At 41.4% G+C, this 19,066-nt stretch overlaps 1 pseudogene; it reads right to left on the minus strand.

Moving 5' to 3' along the window:
* Nucleotides 1–6,555: 6,555 nt before the first annotated feature.
* LOC132229695 (nuclear prelamin A recognition factor-like) lies at nucleotides 6,556–7,950 on the minus strand (annotated as a pseudogene).
* Nucleotides 7,951–19,066: the final 11,116 nt, after the last annotated feature.

A 19,066-nucleotide genomic window follows, 5' to 3' on the forward strand; every position in this document is an offset into this window, starting at 1 on the left:
CCCTTCTCTCTTTAATATAACTTGTTATGTAAAATTATTTATTTATCTAAGATGCACCTACACTGAATTTATCTGAAAAATAAAAAAGTTGCATTAAGAAAAAAATTGTAAATGGAAGATTATAAGAGAGGGTTTCGCGTGCCAGCAAAAGTTACTGGTGTGCCATGTTTGGCACGTGTGCCAGGGGTTGCCCACCCCTGACCTAGACTTTTGGTTCTAGCCTCCAGAGTTAAATACAACAGCTCCTTCCTTAGCTCAGAATTGGAAAAGTTATACCAATTAGACCAGATGGCTACCAATAGTGTCTATCATCTTGGGGCCCTAACTGGCTTGGCTCAGTGGATAGAACATCAGCCTGTGGACTGAAGGGTCCCAGGTTCAATTCCAGTCAAGGGCACATGCCTGGATTGTGGGCTTGATCTCCAATAGGGGACGTGCAAGAGGCAGCCAATCAATGATTCTCTCTCATCATTGATGTTTCTGTCTTTCTCTCTTCCTCTCTGAAATCAATAAAGATAATATATATATATATATATATATATATATATATATATATATATATATATATATATATATATATATATATTTAAAAAAAAAAAAAAGAAAGCAGTAGGTTTGACTACTCAATATACCTGGCTCATTTTCCAGGGCTTATGGGTAAGAGGGAAAATTAGAAGGAGAATTTGCACATAGAGAGCAAATAATGTTTCAAAAAAACAAAAAAAAAAGTATTTCACTATTTTTATCCTATAGATTAATGTATAGCATATAACAAAATAAGATCAAACTTTTGGCTTATGTAAATAATACTGTTTTAAATATCAATATTCAAACATTTGTTCAATTCCCAGTTTCAATTCTTTTGAACATATATTTAAGGACTGGAGTTTCTGGGTCATATAGAATTCTAGATTTAACTTTCTGGTGAATTGTCACACTTTTCTATAGCACTTGCCCTATTTTACATTTCACCAGTATTTATAAGGATTCAGATTTCTTCACATCTTTGTGATCTTGTTATTTTCCTTTTTTTTTTTTTAATTACAAACCCTCTTAGTGATGTGGAGTGGCATCTCATGGCCAGTGGTTTTGATTTTCATTTTCAGCTCTCTACTAATTATATTGAGAATCTTTACATGGACTTATGACATATTTGCATATATTATTTGGAGAAATGTTTATTCAAATATTTTAATAATTTTTAAATTGGATTACTAGCACTTGATTTTTATTGTTAACTTGGCATTCTTTACATTTCTGGCTAGTAAATCCTTATTAGAAATATGATTTGCAATATTTTCATTCATTATGTGGGTTGTTTTTTCCATTTCTTGACAATGACCTTTGCTACACAAAACTTTCTAATTTCAAAGAAATCTAACTTATCTAATTTTTGTTTGTTTGTGCTTTTGTTGTCAATCTAAGAATCGATTGCCAAATTTGAGGTCATGAAGTTTCTCCCCTTTATTTTTTTCTGTTTCATAGAATTATCTCTTCTTTGTAAGACTTTGATAGTTTGAGTTTATTTTTGTACATGGTGTGTGGTAAGGGTCTAAATTTTTTCTTTTACATGTGAAAAATCTGTTTTGCTCAGTACCATTTGTTGAAGACCCAATTCTTTCTCCACCGGGTGGTCTTGGCACCTTTGTTGAAACCATTTTAGCATATAAGCTCTCTATTCGATTCCACTGGTCTACACAGGGTGGGGCAAAAGTACGTTTACCGTTGTTTATATGGAAAATTATAAACTAATTAATAAATGAGAATATAAGAATAAACTCTGTGTTTCATATACTCACAACTGCAACCCTATTTTTGCCCCACCCTGAATGTCTATCCTTATGCCAGTACCACTATTTTTTTAATTACTGTAGCTTTGTAGTATGTTTTGAAAATAAGAAATGTGAGACACAGAACGTAGACACAGAACCTACACAGAACCTAGAGACAGAAGAACTTCGCTGGAGAGAACATGGCAAAAGATCCTGGACAGAAACTGGCCACAGAACCTAGAGACAGAACCTAGTGAGAGAACCTGGCTGAAAAACCTAGAGACAGAACCTGGCTACAGAACCTGGATAGAACATGGCAAGAGAACCTGGCTAGAACCTGGTGACTGAACCTGGCTGGAGAACCTGGACAGAACCTGGCTGGAGAACCTAGCAAGGGAACATGGCTACAGAACCTGGCTGGAGAACCTAGCAAGAGAACATGGACACAGAACCTGGCTGGAGATCCTAACCAGAACTTCGCTGGAGATCCTGACCAGAACTTGGCTAGAGATCCTGGCTAGGCTGCTGATCAACTGAACGCTGTCTCCGTGTCATTCCTTCTTCACTGACTCCATCCACGCCTTTGGGGACCCCTGGACCTTCTGGGGTTGGACCCCAGCAAGGCCCGATCCCGCTGGCAGTCAGACATCCCCTAAGGGGTTCTGGATTGGAGAGGGTGCAGGACAGGCTGAGGGACCCCCACCCCATCGTGCACGAATTTTGTGTACTGGGCCTGTAGTTATACTATAAACAACATTTCCAATTGTTTCCTGTTATAAGAATAGAGTCTTACTAAACTTGTGCAAATAAATATATTGTCATAAAAAAAAAGAAAATAAGAAATGTGAGTCTTGCAACTTTGTTTTTGATTCTCAACATTTATTTTTACCTACCTGGGGTCCCTTAAAATTACATATAAATTTGAAGAGGATCAACATTTATATTTCTGCAAAAAGACTGCTACAATTTTCATAGGGACTTTTGGGGGTCTGTAGATAGCTTTTGGTTAGTATTGATATCATAACAATATTAAATCTTTTTTTAAATTTTGTTTTATTGCTTAAAGTATTACAAAGAGTATTACATATGTTTCCTTTTTTTTCTCCCCTTGACCTTCCCCTGGCCTTCCCTACCCCCCAGTGTCTTGTGTCCATTGGTTGTGCTTATATGCATGCATACAAGTCCTTCGGTTGATCTCTTACACCCCCTCCCTCCAACACTCCCCGGACTTCCTGCTGTAGTTTGACAGTCTGGTCAATGTTGCTCTGCCTCTGTATCTATTTTTGGAAGGCAGCTATGCTCACCACTATACCACCAACGCCTTCTGTATCTATTTTTGTTCATCAGTTTATAGTGGTCTCTATTGTCCATGAATGAGTGAGATCATGTGGTATTTTTCCTTTATTGACTGGCTTATTTCACTTAGCATAATGCTCTCCAGTTCCATCCATGCTGTTGCAAATGGTAAGAGTTCCTTCTTTTTTACAGCAGCATAGTATCCCATTGTGTAGATGTACCACAGTTTTCTAATCCATTCATCTGCTGATGGGAATTTGGCTGTTTCCAGATCTTAGCTCTGGTAAATTGTGCTGCTATGAACATAGGGGTGCATATATCATTTCTGATTGGTGTCTCTGTTTTCTTGGGATATATTCCTAGAAATGGGAACACTGGGTCAAATGGGAGTTCTATTTTTAACTTTTTGAGGAAACTCCATACTGTTCTCCACAGTGGCTGCACCAGTCTGCCTTCCCACCAGCAGTGCACGAGTGTTCCTTTTTCTCCGCATCCTCTCCAGCACTTGTCATTTGTTGATTTGTTGATGATAGCCATTCTGACAGGAGTGATTTGGTACCTCATTGTTGCTTTGATTTTCATCTCTTGGATGATTATTGACTTTGAGCATGTTTTCATATGTCTCTTGGCTTTCTGAATGTCCTCTTTTGAAAAGTGAATGTCCTCTTTTGAAAAGTGTCTATTTAGGTCCTTTGCCAATTTTTTGATTGGATTGTTTACCTTCCTTTTGTTAAGTTGTATGAGTTCCCTATAAATGTTGGAGATTAAACCCTTATCAGTGATAACATTGGCAAATATGTTCTCCCATGCAGTGGGCTTTCTTGTTTTGTTGATGGTGTCTTTTAGTGTACAGAAGCTTTTTATTTTGATGTAGTCCCATTTGTTTATTTTCTCTTTAGTTTCCAATGCCCTAGGAGCTGTATCAGTGAAGAAATTGCTTCCGCATATGTCTGAGATTTTGTTGCCTTTGAATTCCTCTAGTATTTTTATGGTTTCCCATCTTACATTTAAGTCCTTTATCCATTTTGAGTTTATTTTTGTGTATGGTGTAAGTTGGTGGTCTAGTTTAATTTTTTTTTTGCATGTATCTGTCCAATTTTCCCAACAGCATTTATTGAAGAGACTGTCTTGACTGCATTGCATGTTCTTGCCTCCTTTGTCAAATATTAATTGAGCATATTGGTTCGGGTCAATTTCTGGGTTTTCTATTCTATTCCATTGATTTATATGTCTGTTCTTGTGCCAGCACCAGGCAGTTTTGAGAACAGTGGCTTTGTAATACAGCTTGATATCTGGTATTGAGATCCTACCTACTTTGTTCTTTCTCAGGATTGCTGCAGCTATTCAGGGTCTTTTTTTTAAACAATACTAAATCTTGTAAAGCATGAACCCAGGATGTCTTTTCCTTTATTTAAGTCTTCTTTCATTTCTTCCAGCAATATTACATAGTTTTTAGTGTATAAGTCAGAAAGTGTAAAATACAGTGGGGTCTTGACTTATGAGTTTAATTCGTTCCTTGACGGAGCTCATAACTCAAATTACTCGTATGTCAAATCAAGAAGTGAACAAGTGATACACGTGATGCTGGGCTCATGTTGTGGCGTTGACTGTGATGTTCTCTGCACCAACTAGCGGTGGGGTATCTGAAACTGGCTCGTAACTCGAATTTTAGCTATCAACTCAAAGCAAAAAATCAGCCGGGAGATGGTTCGTATCTCGAAAAACTCATTAGTCGGGACACTCGTAAGTCAAGGCCCCACTGTACCTCTTTGGTTAAATTCATTTCTATGTTGTTGTTGTTTTGGATACTCTTGTAAATTCAATTGTTTTCTTTTCTTCTCTTTAATATATATTTTTATTGATTTCAGAGAGGAAGGGAGAGGGAGATAGAAACATCAATGATGAGAGAGAACTATTGATTGGCTGCCTTCTGCATGCCCCCCCACTGGGGATCAAGCGTGCAACCCAGGCATGTGCCCTGACCAGGAACTGAACTGTGACCTTCTGGTTCATAGGTCAATGCTCAATCACTGGGCCATACCAGCTGGGCATTTTCTTGTGAATTCTTTTAGAATTTTCTGTATATTGGGTTATGCCATCTATGATTAGATAGCTTTTCCCCCTCATTTTCAAATGCCTTCTATTTCTTTTCTTGCCTATTTTGTTTTTCTTTTAGTGCTTTAAATATATCATGACCTTCATGCTATCTGATGAGAAATTGGCTGATAACCTTATTGAGGATCCTTTGAATGTGACAAGTTGCTCTCTCTTGCTCTCTTTAAGATTCTGTTTTTACCTTTGTCTTTCTACTCTTTTATTATAATACTCGAGGACTGGTGCATGAAATTTGTGCACTGGGGAGTGGGTCCCGCAGCCCAGCCTGCACCCTCTTGTAGTCCGGGACCCCTCAGGGGATGTCTGTCTGCTGGCTTAGGCCCGTCCCCCCCTGACAGCTGGAAATCACTCTTGCTGCCTGGGACCCCTCACTCCTTACTGCCTGCCTGCTCACTGCTCCTTACCACTCAGCTGGCTGCTCCTTAGCGCTGCCACGGAGGCAGGAGAGGCTCCTACCACCACCACTGTGCTCACCAGCCATGAGCCCTATCTTTCTGTGTAGTTGTCTGTAGGCCAACTGCTCTCTTCCTTCTCATGTAGGACGAGCAGCATGTGAGGGCAGAGCACACTGTCGGGGAATGCAGAGGGCTGCCAGGATCTGAGGGGAGTGGCCGGGCCCAAGGGGTGAGAGGTGGACACAGAGGACGCTATCTCACCCAATTGTGGGGTAGGCTGGTCAGCTTTCATCTGCCTGACCCCAACCAGGGAGGGACCGAACAGGGTGTCCGCTTCACCATTCTCCATCCTTCCATCTGTGACACCTGTCACCCTTGCCAGGCCTCCCCCAAAGTGAGTTCAGCTCAATCCCTGAATGTAAAAGGGCATGGGGGGGGAGCTCCATTCCAGTGGCCCCTGATTCCCAGTGACAGGACCTGGTCGACAAGGCCAGGTCTCAGGATGGTGGCCACAGCTGTAGAACACAGCTATGTTTCAAGAAAAGTTGGGAATGCAGACTTTCATATGAGCCCCTATTCCAAAATGTGGTAGTTTATTCACATTGTGACAAAGACACCTTTAAGAGTAACATAAGGAGTAAAGTCAGGGCCAAATCAGTGCATTACCTCATCCAATCTCTCTGAGGCACGTGGACAGAACCAAATCTCAGCTCTTCACAGGACACTTCTGAGGTTTTTTTAAGCCTAAAGGACAGTAGTCTGTCTTCATTCTTGTTCTTTGGGATTTTTTTCATCATTGGATAAAAGGATACATACATTGGGGTAATCCTCTTGAGATACAATATTCCAGTTGCACCATGTGCTGATGACAGCACCCCTCAGAGGGAGGGAGCTGACAGATGGGGAGCAGGGAATTCTGAAAACCAAAGTGATGACAGAGATGCTAAGCCTTTCCTTCACACATCTGACACCCCTCTTCAGGAGGCCTGCAGGCCAGGCGTCTGCTGGACCTTTACCACTTGATGTTCTGGCAGGCTGCCCTGGGCCCTGCTAGGTGGTGTGCAGGGCTGCCTGGGCCTGGAGGGATTCGCACCCCCCCCCCCCACCAGCCACTCCTGGTACAGCTCCTGCACATGGACGCTGGTCTCCGGGGGCCTCACTGGGATGGCAGCGTAGATGCCTTCCATCTTCTGCAGCAGTGCCCTGTCTGCATGCCTGTCCTCTGCCTGGGCCTGGCCCCTGATCCTTTAGCATCCCCAGCGCAGGCCAGAACCTCCACGAAGTGGCAGGGGAACTTGCCCCTCTACAACTTCAAGACCACTTCTGGATGTGGCAAAAGCCTAAGCAGCCTCAAAGCGTAGTAGAACCACTCCGTCCCTTTCAAGGGTGACCTCCTGGAAGTCTTTGTTCCTCAGGGTGCAGTAGGTGAGCACCCCCACATCCTCGTTGAACAGCTCTTTGGCCATGTGCCTGAAGATGTGCGCCAGGTACCCGTCGGAGCTGGCACCCTTGTGGAGCCTCATCTCCTCCTCCTTGATGTCTCCAAACAGAGTGTCCAAGGTGGCATCATTCGAGGTGAGGTCCTTTGCTCCATTATCTGGACAATTTCACCGAGGTTAACATGCAGTCAGCACCCTGGGAACTATGCAGAGCTGTGGGAAAATCTCGAAGGGCCTCCAGTTTCTTGTCATAACACAGGGCCACAATGGTGAGGAAAATCTTGTCTGGGGACAGGTTCTTCCATCTGGAGAAGTAATCCTTCACCAGAGAGCCCATAATCTGCTGGGGAGACTTGGCCTGCAGAGGTGGGGGGTGATGGGGTGACCCAGCACCGCTCTGCATATCAGACCCAGCTGGGGCAGGCGGAGGTCAGCATGGGTAGCCGGGGTTCTTCCTCATGGTTCTGGCAGTACCGACGCACAAATTCCTTCTGACTCTCCAGGAGGCTGAAGTCTGCAGCTATCTTCATGTCAAAGACAGTGTGCCCCAAAGCTTTTGAGGAAGCTGCAGAGCCTTCTGAATGCATCAGTGACACTGAGGCTGAATGTAGCAGCAAAATAAGGCAGAGACTGAGGACACACGGACACTGCCAGCACCTTGTGCTGTGAGGTATCACATTTCTTATTAAGGTTCAGAACATGGAAGAAGCCCTGGGTGTTCTGCTGAGAAACTTGGACTCCTTCTTCTGCAGTCATACAACTGTCACATGCCAGGCAGTCACTCAGACATATCTTGGCGTCGGCCAACTTATGGAATTCTCCCTTCTCTTCATTCTCCTGAGCCAGACTCCAGACGTTGACTGTGGCATTCTCTTGGTCATTGGTTTTTGTTTTTTTACTAAATTCCTTCTGTGTGCAGTGCTCACACTTCATCTGGAGTGGAGTGGGCAGGGGCCAGCTTGAGTGACCTGGAGGAAGCATGGGGAGAGCAGTCACGGCTGGTCACCCCTGGTGCTGCTGGCAGTATCTTTTCTTCCTTGTGGAGTGTCTAGGGAGGGGAAGCAGCTGCAGTGCCCAAGGCTGAGTTCCAGGAAGCCAGCAGTGCTGCTGGTCTGTTGGTGCCTGGCCTGTCCTCTGGAGATTGAACCTGCAGGACTACTAAGGGAGCCAGTCCCCAGTTCCACCCTGCCACTGCCACCCATTGATTGCAGCCTGAGGGCCAGGAGGAGGGACCAAGAGGTCTGACTTCTGCCCACTCACCAGTCCCCAGTTCCACCCTGCCTCCGCCACCCATTGATTGCAGCCTGAGGGACCTCAGTTTCCCCGTTAGCCATCCCCTGATCAATTGCAGTCTGAGGGCCAGGAAGATGGACCTGTCATTTGTTCGTCCTGGTTGTCATGGTCATGGGCTTTTTACATATATATGGATATCTTGATGTGGATCTCTTTGAATTTATACTGCATTGAGTTCATTGAACTTCTTAGATATGCACATTCATGTCTTTTGTCAAATTTGAACTATGTTTTTGGACATTGCTATTCAAGAAATCTTTCTATCCTATTTTCTCTCTTTTCTTCTGGGATTTCCATAAAACAGGGGTCCTCAAACTACGGCCCGCGGGCCACATGCAAATACAAATATTGTATTTGTTCCCCTTTTGTTTTTTTACTTCAAAATAAGATATGTGAAGTGTGCATAGGAATTTGTTCATAGTTTTTTTTTAAAAAAACTATAATCCGGCCCTCCAACGGTCTGAGGGACAGTGAACTGGCCCCCTGTTTAAAACGTTTGAGGACCTCTGCCATAAAACATAAGAAGACCTGTTTTTTGCTGTCCCATAAGTCCCTTGGGCAGTGTTCATTTTCTTATTTTTTTTTCTTTCTGCCCCTGAGACTTGATCATTTTAATAGTCTTACCTTTAAGTTCACTGATTTCTTCTATTGCTTGCTCAAATCTACTGTTGATCACCTCTAGTAAAATTTTTATTCAGTTATTGTCTTTTTCTGCTTTAGTATTTTTGCTTTGTTCCTCTTTATATTTTCTATATCCGTAAAAACATTTTAATTTTGTTTATTCATTGTTTTCTTTATTTTTATACTTATTTGTTCAATATTTTCTTTAGTTCTTTGAGCACACTTATAATGATTGTTTTAAAATCTCTGCTTAGTAAATCCAATGATTGGACTTTCCTAGGGATGTTTTCTGTCCATTTATTTTGTTCTATTAAATGGGCTTTCCTGTTTCTTTGCATGCCTTGAATTTTTTTCATTGATATCTGGAATTTGTATATTACAATGAAGTAACTCTAGAAGTCAGATTTTTCACTCTTCCTTAGGGTTAGCTCATTAATAATTGTTGATGATTTTCTAGTTTACTTTGTTTAGTGACTATTCCAAAGTATTTTTGGAAAGAATATATTCCTTGTTTGCTTTCATTGAAGTTCCTCTTTCTTTAGCTTATGTTCAGGGAATATATTTTTAAATGTTTTTATTGATTTTTTTAAAGAGAGCGGAAGGGAAAGAGAGATAGAAACATTGATGAGAGAGAAACATCTACATAGATCAGCTGTCTCCTACATACCCCCAATGAGGATTGAGCCTGCAACCTGGGCATGTGCCCTGACTGGGAATCAAACCAGTGACCTGCTGGTGCATAGGTCAGTGCTCAACCACTCAGCCACACCAGCCAGGCAGGAAAATTGTTTTGTTTTTAAATATGTTTTTATTGATTTCAGAGAAGAAGGGAGAGGGAGTGAGAGATAGAAGCATCAATAATGAGAGAGAATCATTGATCGGCTGCCTCCTGCACTCCCCACACTGGGGATCCAGCCCACAGCCAAGGTATGTGCCCTGACCAGGAATCAAACCATGACCTCCTGGTTCATAGGTCGATGCTCAACCAACTGAGCCATGAAGGCCGGGCTGGGCAGGGACATTTTTGACAGAGATTTCTTTGAATGCTAGGAGTTGCGACAACAAACAACCTCTTATTGTCTTCACAGATTGTCTCTTGGTAAGATGTTCCTTCAACGGTTAAGTCAGAAGTGAAAGATTAGGATCTTCATGTTTTTGAGCATATGTCCTGCTCTGTGTAAGTACATGGATTTCTAAATTTCTCTCTATACATGGGTGCTTTTGAATTTCCTAATTCCTCAAATAAATTCTACTCAGCTTTTCCTTTGAGGACTTAGCAGTCTATTATATGTCTCAACTAATTTTGTCCTGATTGCTATGAGTTTTTGGTTATCCTTACAGCCATTGCTTGCCACTTTTCTGTTCTTAATGGGCTCCATATTAGGCAAAACAAAGATGAGCACCTTACATCTGTTCTTCAGACAGACTAAAACAGACATACGCAGAAACTTGCAAATAAGATCCATTCAGTCCCACATTGGGAATGGAAGTTGACATTTTTAATTCTGTTACTTATTTGGAGGGAAATATAACAAGACAAATAAAAAGAAAGCCACAAGCTTGTTTACTATTTTTAGCTTGCCTATTTCCTGATTCAGCATTTTCTTTGTAGCTATAAAACTGATTATTTTCTAGAGTTCTGACAATGTTAGTTCTGACAGTTTCTGCTGTGTGTGTGTGTGTGTGTGTGTGTGTGTGTGTGTGTTTTGAGGGAAGCAGGGCAGGAACTTGAAGCTTTTCACTCTGCCAGCTTGCCGACATCACTCCAGTGGTGATTTATTATTTTCCCCAAGAAAACATGCTAGGCTTAATTTTAAGTCAGAAGTAAAAAAACTATAGCCTGTGGACCACATGCAGTCTGTTGACTGCTTAATATCTACAGCCTTACTGGAATAGCCACAAAGCCCAATATTAACTATCGGAACTTTTACAGAAAAAAAATTGCAGACCATGTTTTATTGTAAAAGCTGGGTGGTAGACCCTATTATTTAATTAAATTGTTTTCCATTTAATGTTACTTATATGTAAACAATGCTGCACATACTTTTGGAGTTTCAGCATTCATAAATGTATGAAAAAAAAACAAATTTTAAAAGGAGAAATAAAAACCTAAAAAATAATGCAGCTACAATTAACAACTTGATTTAACGTGAGGTTCTTTTAGGTGAGATAAAGTTTCATGACAATGCATTATCTAAAATATTGTCTTAAAATAAATTTACTTAATTAAAAGTGTTATTAAAACTTTGTGGACTCCTCACTATATATTGGCAGATTGCATAGGGTCAGTGGACATGATTTGGAATACTAAATGACTTCTGGCTTGTAAGTATGTGACTTTGTACTTATTTTTTAGTCACTTTACATTCAATTATTTGAGAGTAGAACTTTGTCATTTATTTCTTATCAGTCACATGGCCCATGATTTATATGTTAGATGGTCAATAGGTTATTAATGTTATAACTAGGGAGAATTTAATGCAATAGAAGCCCTAAAGTTTAATATGCCATTTGAACTCAAGGCAGGGAGCTGGAGCCTACACAGGATGTGCATCAGAAGACCTGGGGTGGAGTCTGTAGTTCATCACTCATTAGCTGTATTAAAATGGAAAACTCCAATTCTCTCATCTTTAACCCTTTGCGGTCGTATTAAATTTGGACATGGGTGTTGTATTGGTCAGAATTAATTTCCATTGAAAGAGCAGTGATACATAACATGCAAGATTATGAAGGATAAACAAGATTTATTAATTCTTTTTTGGAACTACGTCACTACTAGTAGAATCACTACAAACATTATCATTTTCTACGTCAGAGTCAGTATTCAAGATGCCAAAATAAAACTCTTCATCGTTACTTTCAGATTTGCAGTACACTTCTTTCGGTAACTTTCTTTTCGCCATTTTGGAGTATTATTTTGAAATATCTTAACAAGCGAGAATGCCTAATTACAGTTAAACGTAATTTGTAAAGCTTTATTTGAAATTCTGCAAAGTACCTCTGGAGCTTGTCGATTTCTTCACTCTCAAAAGGCGACTGACTCTCCACGGTGTTTTGCATGGCGAGTGTGGAACGACTGCGTTTGTTTACATTGAGTTTCGATATCTCTGATTTGTCGGGGCAATGTTTTGGTTCATGACAAGGTCGCTTAGACATTTAAGAGCTTTCAGAGAAATTATGAACTGATACATGAATGAATAGAGTTAAGATTCGTACGGTTCCTAGCTGTGGTGGCTGAGAGCAGACATACGACCTGAACGGTAAAAAAATTTGGTGGCTGAGAGTAGACAAATGACCGCAAAGAGTTAAAGTAGGAATAGCAAAATTAACACATAAGGAAATTCTATTTCATATCCCTAATCAAAAAGAAGCTGAACAAAGTGAAAACAAACAGAGAACTCAAGTTACAGAGCAAATTTCCACCTTGAAATCTATAGTGACAGGTACATGCAGAGAGATACTGTACCTGAGATTTTCCTACCTGGAGCAGAAGCCTTTAGGAACATCTACACTAATAAAAGACAAAAATGTTAATTGACCATACCTTTGCTACGCCCAAGCCACGCCCACCAGCCAATCAGAGTGACTATATGCAAATTAACCCAACCAAGATGGTGGCCGGCAACCATGGAGCTGGAGCAAGCAGTAGTCTTGGTAGCCCCGGTGATGGAGAAAGCCAAGCTTCCTGCCTGCTCTGGCTGGCTGTGGCCTCCACAAAAGGCAACAAAGTTTCAATTATAGAAGCTAAATAAATCCCAGATACCTACTTCCAGCCAGTCTCCACTGGGAGCTTGGGTGGCTGGGAGGTGTGGCCAGCCTGCAAACAGCCATAAGCCCCTCACCCAGGCTGGGCAGGCACCCCAGCTGGGACCCCCACTCTGAAGGGGCTGTGGCCAGCCTGCAGCCATCAGCCCCTCACCCAGGCTGGTCAGGCACCCCAGGGGGACCCCCACCCCGAAGGGGTGTGGCCTGCCAGCAAACAGCCATCAGAATCCTCACCCAGGCTGGCCAGGCACCCCAGCAGGACCCCCCACCCTGAAAAGGGTGTGGTCAGCCTGAAAACGGTCCTCAGCCCCTCACCCAGGCTGGCCAGGCACCCCAGTGGGACTCCCACCCTGATCCGGGAAACCCTTCAGGGCAAATCAGCCAGCCCCCACCCATGTACCAAGTCTCTATCCTATATAATAAAAGGGTAATATGCAAATTGAGCCTAACAGCAGAATGACTGGGAATCACTGGTCACTATGATACACTGACCACCAGGGTGCAGATGCTCAATGCAGGAGCTGCTCCCTGGTGGTCAGTGTGCTCCCACAGGGGGAGCTCTGCTAGCCACAAGCCAGGCTAATGGCTGCCAGTACAGCAGTGGTAGTGGGAGCCTCTTACGCCTCCTCAGCAGCGCTAAGGATGTCTGACTGCAGCTAGACCTGCTCTCCACTTGCAAGTGGACATCCCCCGAGGGCTCCCGGGCTGCCAGAGGGATGTCTGACTGCCAGCTTGGGCCCAATCCTCCGAGGAGCAGGCTTAAGCCAGCAGGTGGTCATTCCCCGAGGGGTCCCAGACTGTAAGAGGTCACATGCTGGGCTGAGAGACCCTCCTGAGTGCACAAAGTTTTGTGCACCGGGCCTCTATATAATAATTTTTATAAACTTTTGGAGGCTCAGCCAGTGTGAACTAGTAAACTAGTGTTAGACGGAGACACTTCTATGGACTGCAGTCACAGGGGCTCTTCACTTTTATGGACCTTCAGATTCTCAGAATGAGGGCCTGAGCAAATCCCCATAGAACCCTCAAAGGAAGAAGGAAAGATTAATCTCCATGAAACACTTCTAGAATGTTTGCCCTAAAAAACAAATCAGACTCCAGGGGAATGGGATCCACCAGAGAGCAATTGTGAAACCTTATCCTAGTTGGAGAAGAAATCTCCTCCATTCAAGCTATTGTCAAGAAAGATAAATAAAGTTAATAGGGAAAAATATTTCATGGAAATAGGTTAAAAATGCTTCAATTAAAGAAGAAATGAGACCTGCCACCTTGAAGGAGGAACAGAAACACATGTTGAAGTCACAGGCTTCCTAAGACAGAAAATTATAAGTACATTTCCCTTCCCCGTACCTTACCATATCTCTGCACCAACCGGCTTTCAGCATAGTAACAGTGATAAGAACAGTTGAAAGTACTGAAAGATGCAGATTGTCTTTGAGAATCAGCACAAGGGAAACTGCAAGGACAAGAACAGAGACAAAGCCAAGGACAGTAGAATAGTTTGAAGTCTTTGGTGCTTATAGTTTCAACAAACTAAACAGTTCAATTTCCATCCAGCTTAACAAATTCCCACATTAAAAACTTATATGGCTCAATTCCTATTACTCAATGTGATGTTTCTCATTTCAGCAATTACAAGGCAAACCAAAGGCAAGAATAAACAGTCTGAAGACATAACGCAAGTATTATGACCAGACTCAGACATGAACCAATAGAACAATGAGATATCACTAGATACCTAACTAGAATAGCTAATATTCAAAAGCTAAATCATTAATTGCTGGCCAGGATGCAGAGTGACAGGAACTCTTACTCATAGCTGACTGGAATTCAAAATGACTTATCCATTTCTGCCTGGGCCAGTGTTGTTCAGTAGGTTGCTGGTTTCATTCCAAGTCAGGACACTTGCCTGGGTTTCAGGCTTGATACTCAGTAGGGGAATGAGGGAGGCAGCCAGTGGATGTCTCTCTCTCATATCAATTTTCTATCTCTCTTCCTCTCCTTCCTCTCTCTATAAAAATCAATTGACATTATATTACTTTTATAGTTTATTCTATTAATGTGGTGTGTCACATTTATTGAGTTGCATGTGTTCAGGCATCCTTGAATCCCAGGGATAAATCCCACTCTGATCATGTTGTATGACCCTTATAATATTCTGTTAAATTCAGGTTGTTAATGTTTCATTGAGAATTTGCATCTGTATTCATCAGGGATAGTGGTGTATTGTTTTCCATTCCTTTAATATCCTTATCTAGTTTAATGCTGGCCTCATAAAATGAGTTTGTGAATGTTCCCTCCTGAATTTTTTGGGAAGAATTTGAGAAGAATTTGTGTTAACTCATTTTTAAATGTTTGGTAGAATTCACCCATGGAGTCATCTGGTCCTGGATTTTTCTATGTTTGGGAGTGTTTTTTAATACTGACTTAATTTCCTTCCTTGTTATTTATCTGTTCAGATTTTCTTTTTCTTCCTTTCTTTTCATTCTTTCTTCTTCTTCTTCTTTTTTTTAATTAAATCTTTATTGTTCAGATTATTACATTTGTTCCTCTTTTTTCCCCCCCATATCTCCCCTCCTCCCAGTTCCCGCCCCACCCTCCGCCCTCAATCCCCACCCACTGTCCTCATCCATAGGTGCACGATTTTTGTCCAGTCTCTTCCCACATCTCCCACACCCCTTTCCCCCCCAAGAATAGTCAGTCCATTCCCTTTCTGTGTCCCTGATTCTATTATAATCAACAGTTCATTCTGTTCATCAGATTATTAATTCACTTGATTCTTAGATTCACTTGTTGATAGATGCATATTTGTTGTTCATAATATGTGTCTTTACCTTTTTCTTCCTCTTCCTCTTCTTAAAGGATACCTTTCAGCATTTCATATAATCCTGGTTTGGTGGTGATGAACTCCTTTAGCTTTTCCTTATCTGTGAAGCTCTTTATCTGACCTTCAATTCTGAATGATAGCTTTGCTGGATAAAGTAATCTTGATTGTAGGCTCTTGGTATTCATCACTTTGAATATTTCTTGCCACTCCCTTCTGGCCTGCAAAGTTTCTGTTGAGAAATCAGCTGACAGTCGTATGGGTATTCCCTTGTAGGTAACTGAGTTTCTTTCTCTTGCTGTTTTTAAGATTCTCTCTTTATCTTTTGCTCTTGGCATTTTAATTATGATGTGTCTTGGTGTGGTCCTCTTTGGATTCCTTTTGTTTGGGGTTCTCCACGCTTCTTGGACCTGTAAGTCCATTTCTTTCACCAGGTGGGGGAAGTTTTCTGTCATTATTTCTTCAAATAGGTTTTCAATATCTTGCTCTCTCTCATCTTCTGGCACCCCTATAATTCTGATGTTGGTACGCTTGAAGCTGTCCCAGAGGCTCCTTACACTATCCTCGCATTTTTGGATTCTTTTTTCATTTTGCTTTTCCGGTTGGATGTTTTTTGCTTCCTCGCAGTTCAAATCATTGACTTGATTCTTGCGCTCCTCTGGTCTGCTGTCGGGCGTCTGTATAATATTCGTTATTTCAGTCCGTGTATGCTTAATTTCTCGTTGGTTCCCCAATATAAGATCGAGGGTCTTATTAGTTTTTGTGTAGATCTCATTAAGTTTATCGACAGCTTCTAAACAGTTCTTGAGAGACCTTAAAAGTGTGGTTCTGAACTCTATATCTTCCATTGACAATTTTGTCCTGTTTCTTTGTCTCCGCATTTTGTTATGCTTCCTTGGTGTACCCCCTAGTGGTCTTTGTTCGAAGTCTTATAGTTAAATCTTGATTGTTGTAGCTAATTCCAGGGAGGGTTTGACCTCCAGGCCAAGTGGCTATGAGAATCAGCTGTGTCAGCAGTGAGAGAACTTCTGTCCTCTAGGGAGGTGCTAATCTAGCCTTTGCCTGAGGCTATCCAGCAAATGCCTCTGTGCAGGGCTTGGGCGGGGCGGGTCGCACAGGATCAACAGGGTGGGCCGGAGAGAGCAGTTATGGCGGCTCTCAGTCCTGTCCCCAGGGGCTCTGCCTCTCTGAGTCCCAGCACCCGCTGCAAAGCTCAGAGAGAAAGCTGTACTCGCTCTGACCGAAGCCAGACAGTCCCGCTTCTCCCGTTTGAGTCTGGGTCCCTAAAGACTCGCCCGGATCTGGTGCTCAGAGTCTGCGACTCCCTCCCGATTGAAAACAACAACCGCGCCCTCCGCCGCCAGCCCGATCCGCGCACTCCACACCTCAGAATTTGACTTCACCACTGCGCCTCCTCTGAGTGTCTCATCTTCTTTTTTTTGTGTGTGTGTGTGTGTGTGTGTGTGTGTGTGTGATTTACCAAAGGATATTTTCCATTGATTTTTGGAGAAAGTGGGAGAGACAGAGAGAGAGAAAAACATCGATATGAGAGAGACACATCGATTGGTTGCCACATGAGCTCTGACGAGGGCAAGGGATCAAGCCTGCAACCGAGGGAGGTGCCCAGAATCGAACATGGGACCCTTCAGTCCATAGGCCAACACTCTAACCACTGAGCAAAACTGGCTAGGGTGTGATTTAAATTTTATAAGTTGTATGGTTCTAAGAATTGTCCCTCTGTTTTAGGTTGTCTAATTTGTTGCCATACAATTTGTCATAGTAATCTCTTATGATCTTTTATATTTCTGTGGTATCAGTTGTAATGTCTCCTGTTTCATTACTGATTTTATTAATTTGTGTCCTTCCACTTTTTCTTTCCATAAATTGAGCTAAAGGTATGTTCATTTTGTTTATATTCTCAAATGACCTACTCTTAGTTTCACTGATATTTTCTTTTGTTATTCAGAGAGAGAGAGAGAGAGAGAGAGAGAGAGAGAGAGAGAGACCAATTGGTTGTCTTCTGTACAGTCCCCAAGTGGGGATCAAACATGCAGCCCAAGAATGTGCCATGATCAGGAATAGAACTGGCAATCTTTTGGTGTACTGGACAACACTCAACCAACTGAGTAACCCAGTCAGGCTCTGTTGTTAGTCTTTTATTCTATTTTATTTATTTCTGCTCTAATTTTACTTCTGTAAACTTTGAGCTTAGTTTGTTCTTATTTTACTGGTTCTTTGAGGTGTAAAGTTATGTTGTTTATTTGAGATTTCTTTTTTTTTTTTTAAATGTAGGGATTTATCAACTTAAACTTCCCTCTTAGCCTTGCTTTTGCTTCAACCCCTCTCTTTAGGTATGTTGGGTTTCCATTTTTATTTTTTTCAAGATATGTTTTGATTTCCATTTTGATTTTATATTTGACACATTGTTTTTTGGGGAGAATGTTGTTTAATTTCCACATATTTATGAATTTTTTAATTTTTTTTTCTGAAAATAGAATTCTGTTTTTAACATTGTGTTTGTACAAGATACTTCATATAATTTAAATATTTAAAATTTTTCACTTATTTTGGGACTTAACAAATGACCCATCTTAAAGAATGTTTTTATTTCTATTATGCTGGTGCTAGATGCAATGTTCTGTATATATCTGGAACATCTAATCTAAAGTCTAGTTCAAGTCTAATATTTCTTCTCATTTTTTTGTCTTTGTTGTCTATTCATTGCTGAAAGTAGGATATTAAAATCTTCCATTGTTATTCATTTTGTATTTCTCCCTCATATCTGTTAGCATTTGCTTTATGTTTAGGTCTCTGATGATGGGTTCATATATACTTATAATTGTTATATTTTCTTTTTGTTTTGATCCCTTTATAGTTACATAACTTCTCTTCTTACTGTTTTTTGACTCATAGTCCATTTTGTATGGTGTAAACATGGCAACCTGTGCTCTTTTTCAGCTCCCACGTGCATGGAATATATTTTTTTATCGATTCATATTGAACCTATGTGTGTCTTTGAAGTGGAACTGAGTCTCTTTCAGAGAACATGTAGGTGGATCTTGTTTTGGACCCATTCAGCTACTCAATACCTTTTGATTAGAGGATTTTCTCTCTTTATCTTTAAAGTAATAATCAATAGGTAAGGATTCATTATTTCCATATTGTCAATTGTTTTCTGACTGTACTTCCTTTGCTCCTTTCTTCCCCTATTACAGTCTTTTTTTTAGTTGATATTTTTGCATAGTAATAGAATTTGATTCTTTTCTTTTTTATCTGTATTTATCTAGTAGGTTTTGGTGTTATGGTTACTCTAGGGCAGCCGTGGGCAAACTAAGGCCCGCGGGCCGGATCCGGCCCATTTGAAATGAATAAAACTAAAAAAAAAAAAGACCGTACCCTTTTATGTAATGATGTTTACTTTGAATTTATATTAGTTCACAAAACACTCCATCCATGCTTTTGTTCCGGCCCTCTGGTCCAGTTTAAGAACCCATTGTGGCCCTCGAGTCAAAAAGTTTGCCCACCCCTGCCTAGGGCCATGGTAGG

Source organism: Myotis daubentonii, chromosome 3 (genome assembly GCF_963259705.1).
Source record: "Myotis daubentonii chromosome 3, mMyoDau2.1, whole genome shotgun sequence".
In the NCBI taxonomy this organism is placed as follows: Eukaryota; Metazoa; Chordata; class Mammalia; order Chiroptera; family Vespertilionidae; genus Myotis; species Myotis daubentonii.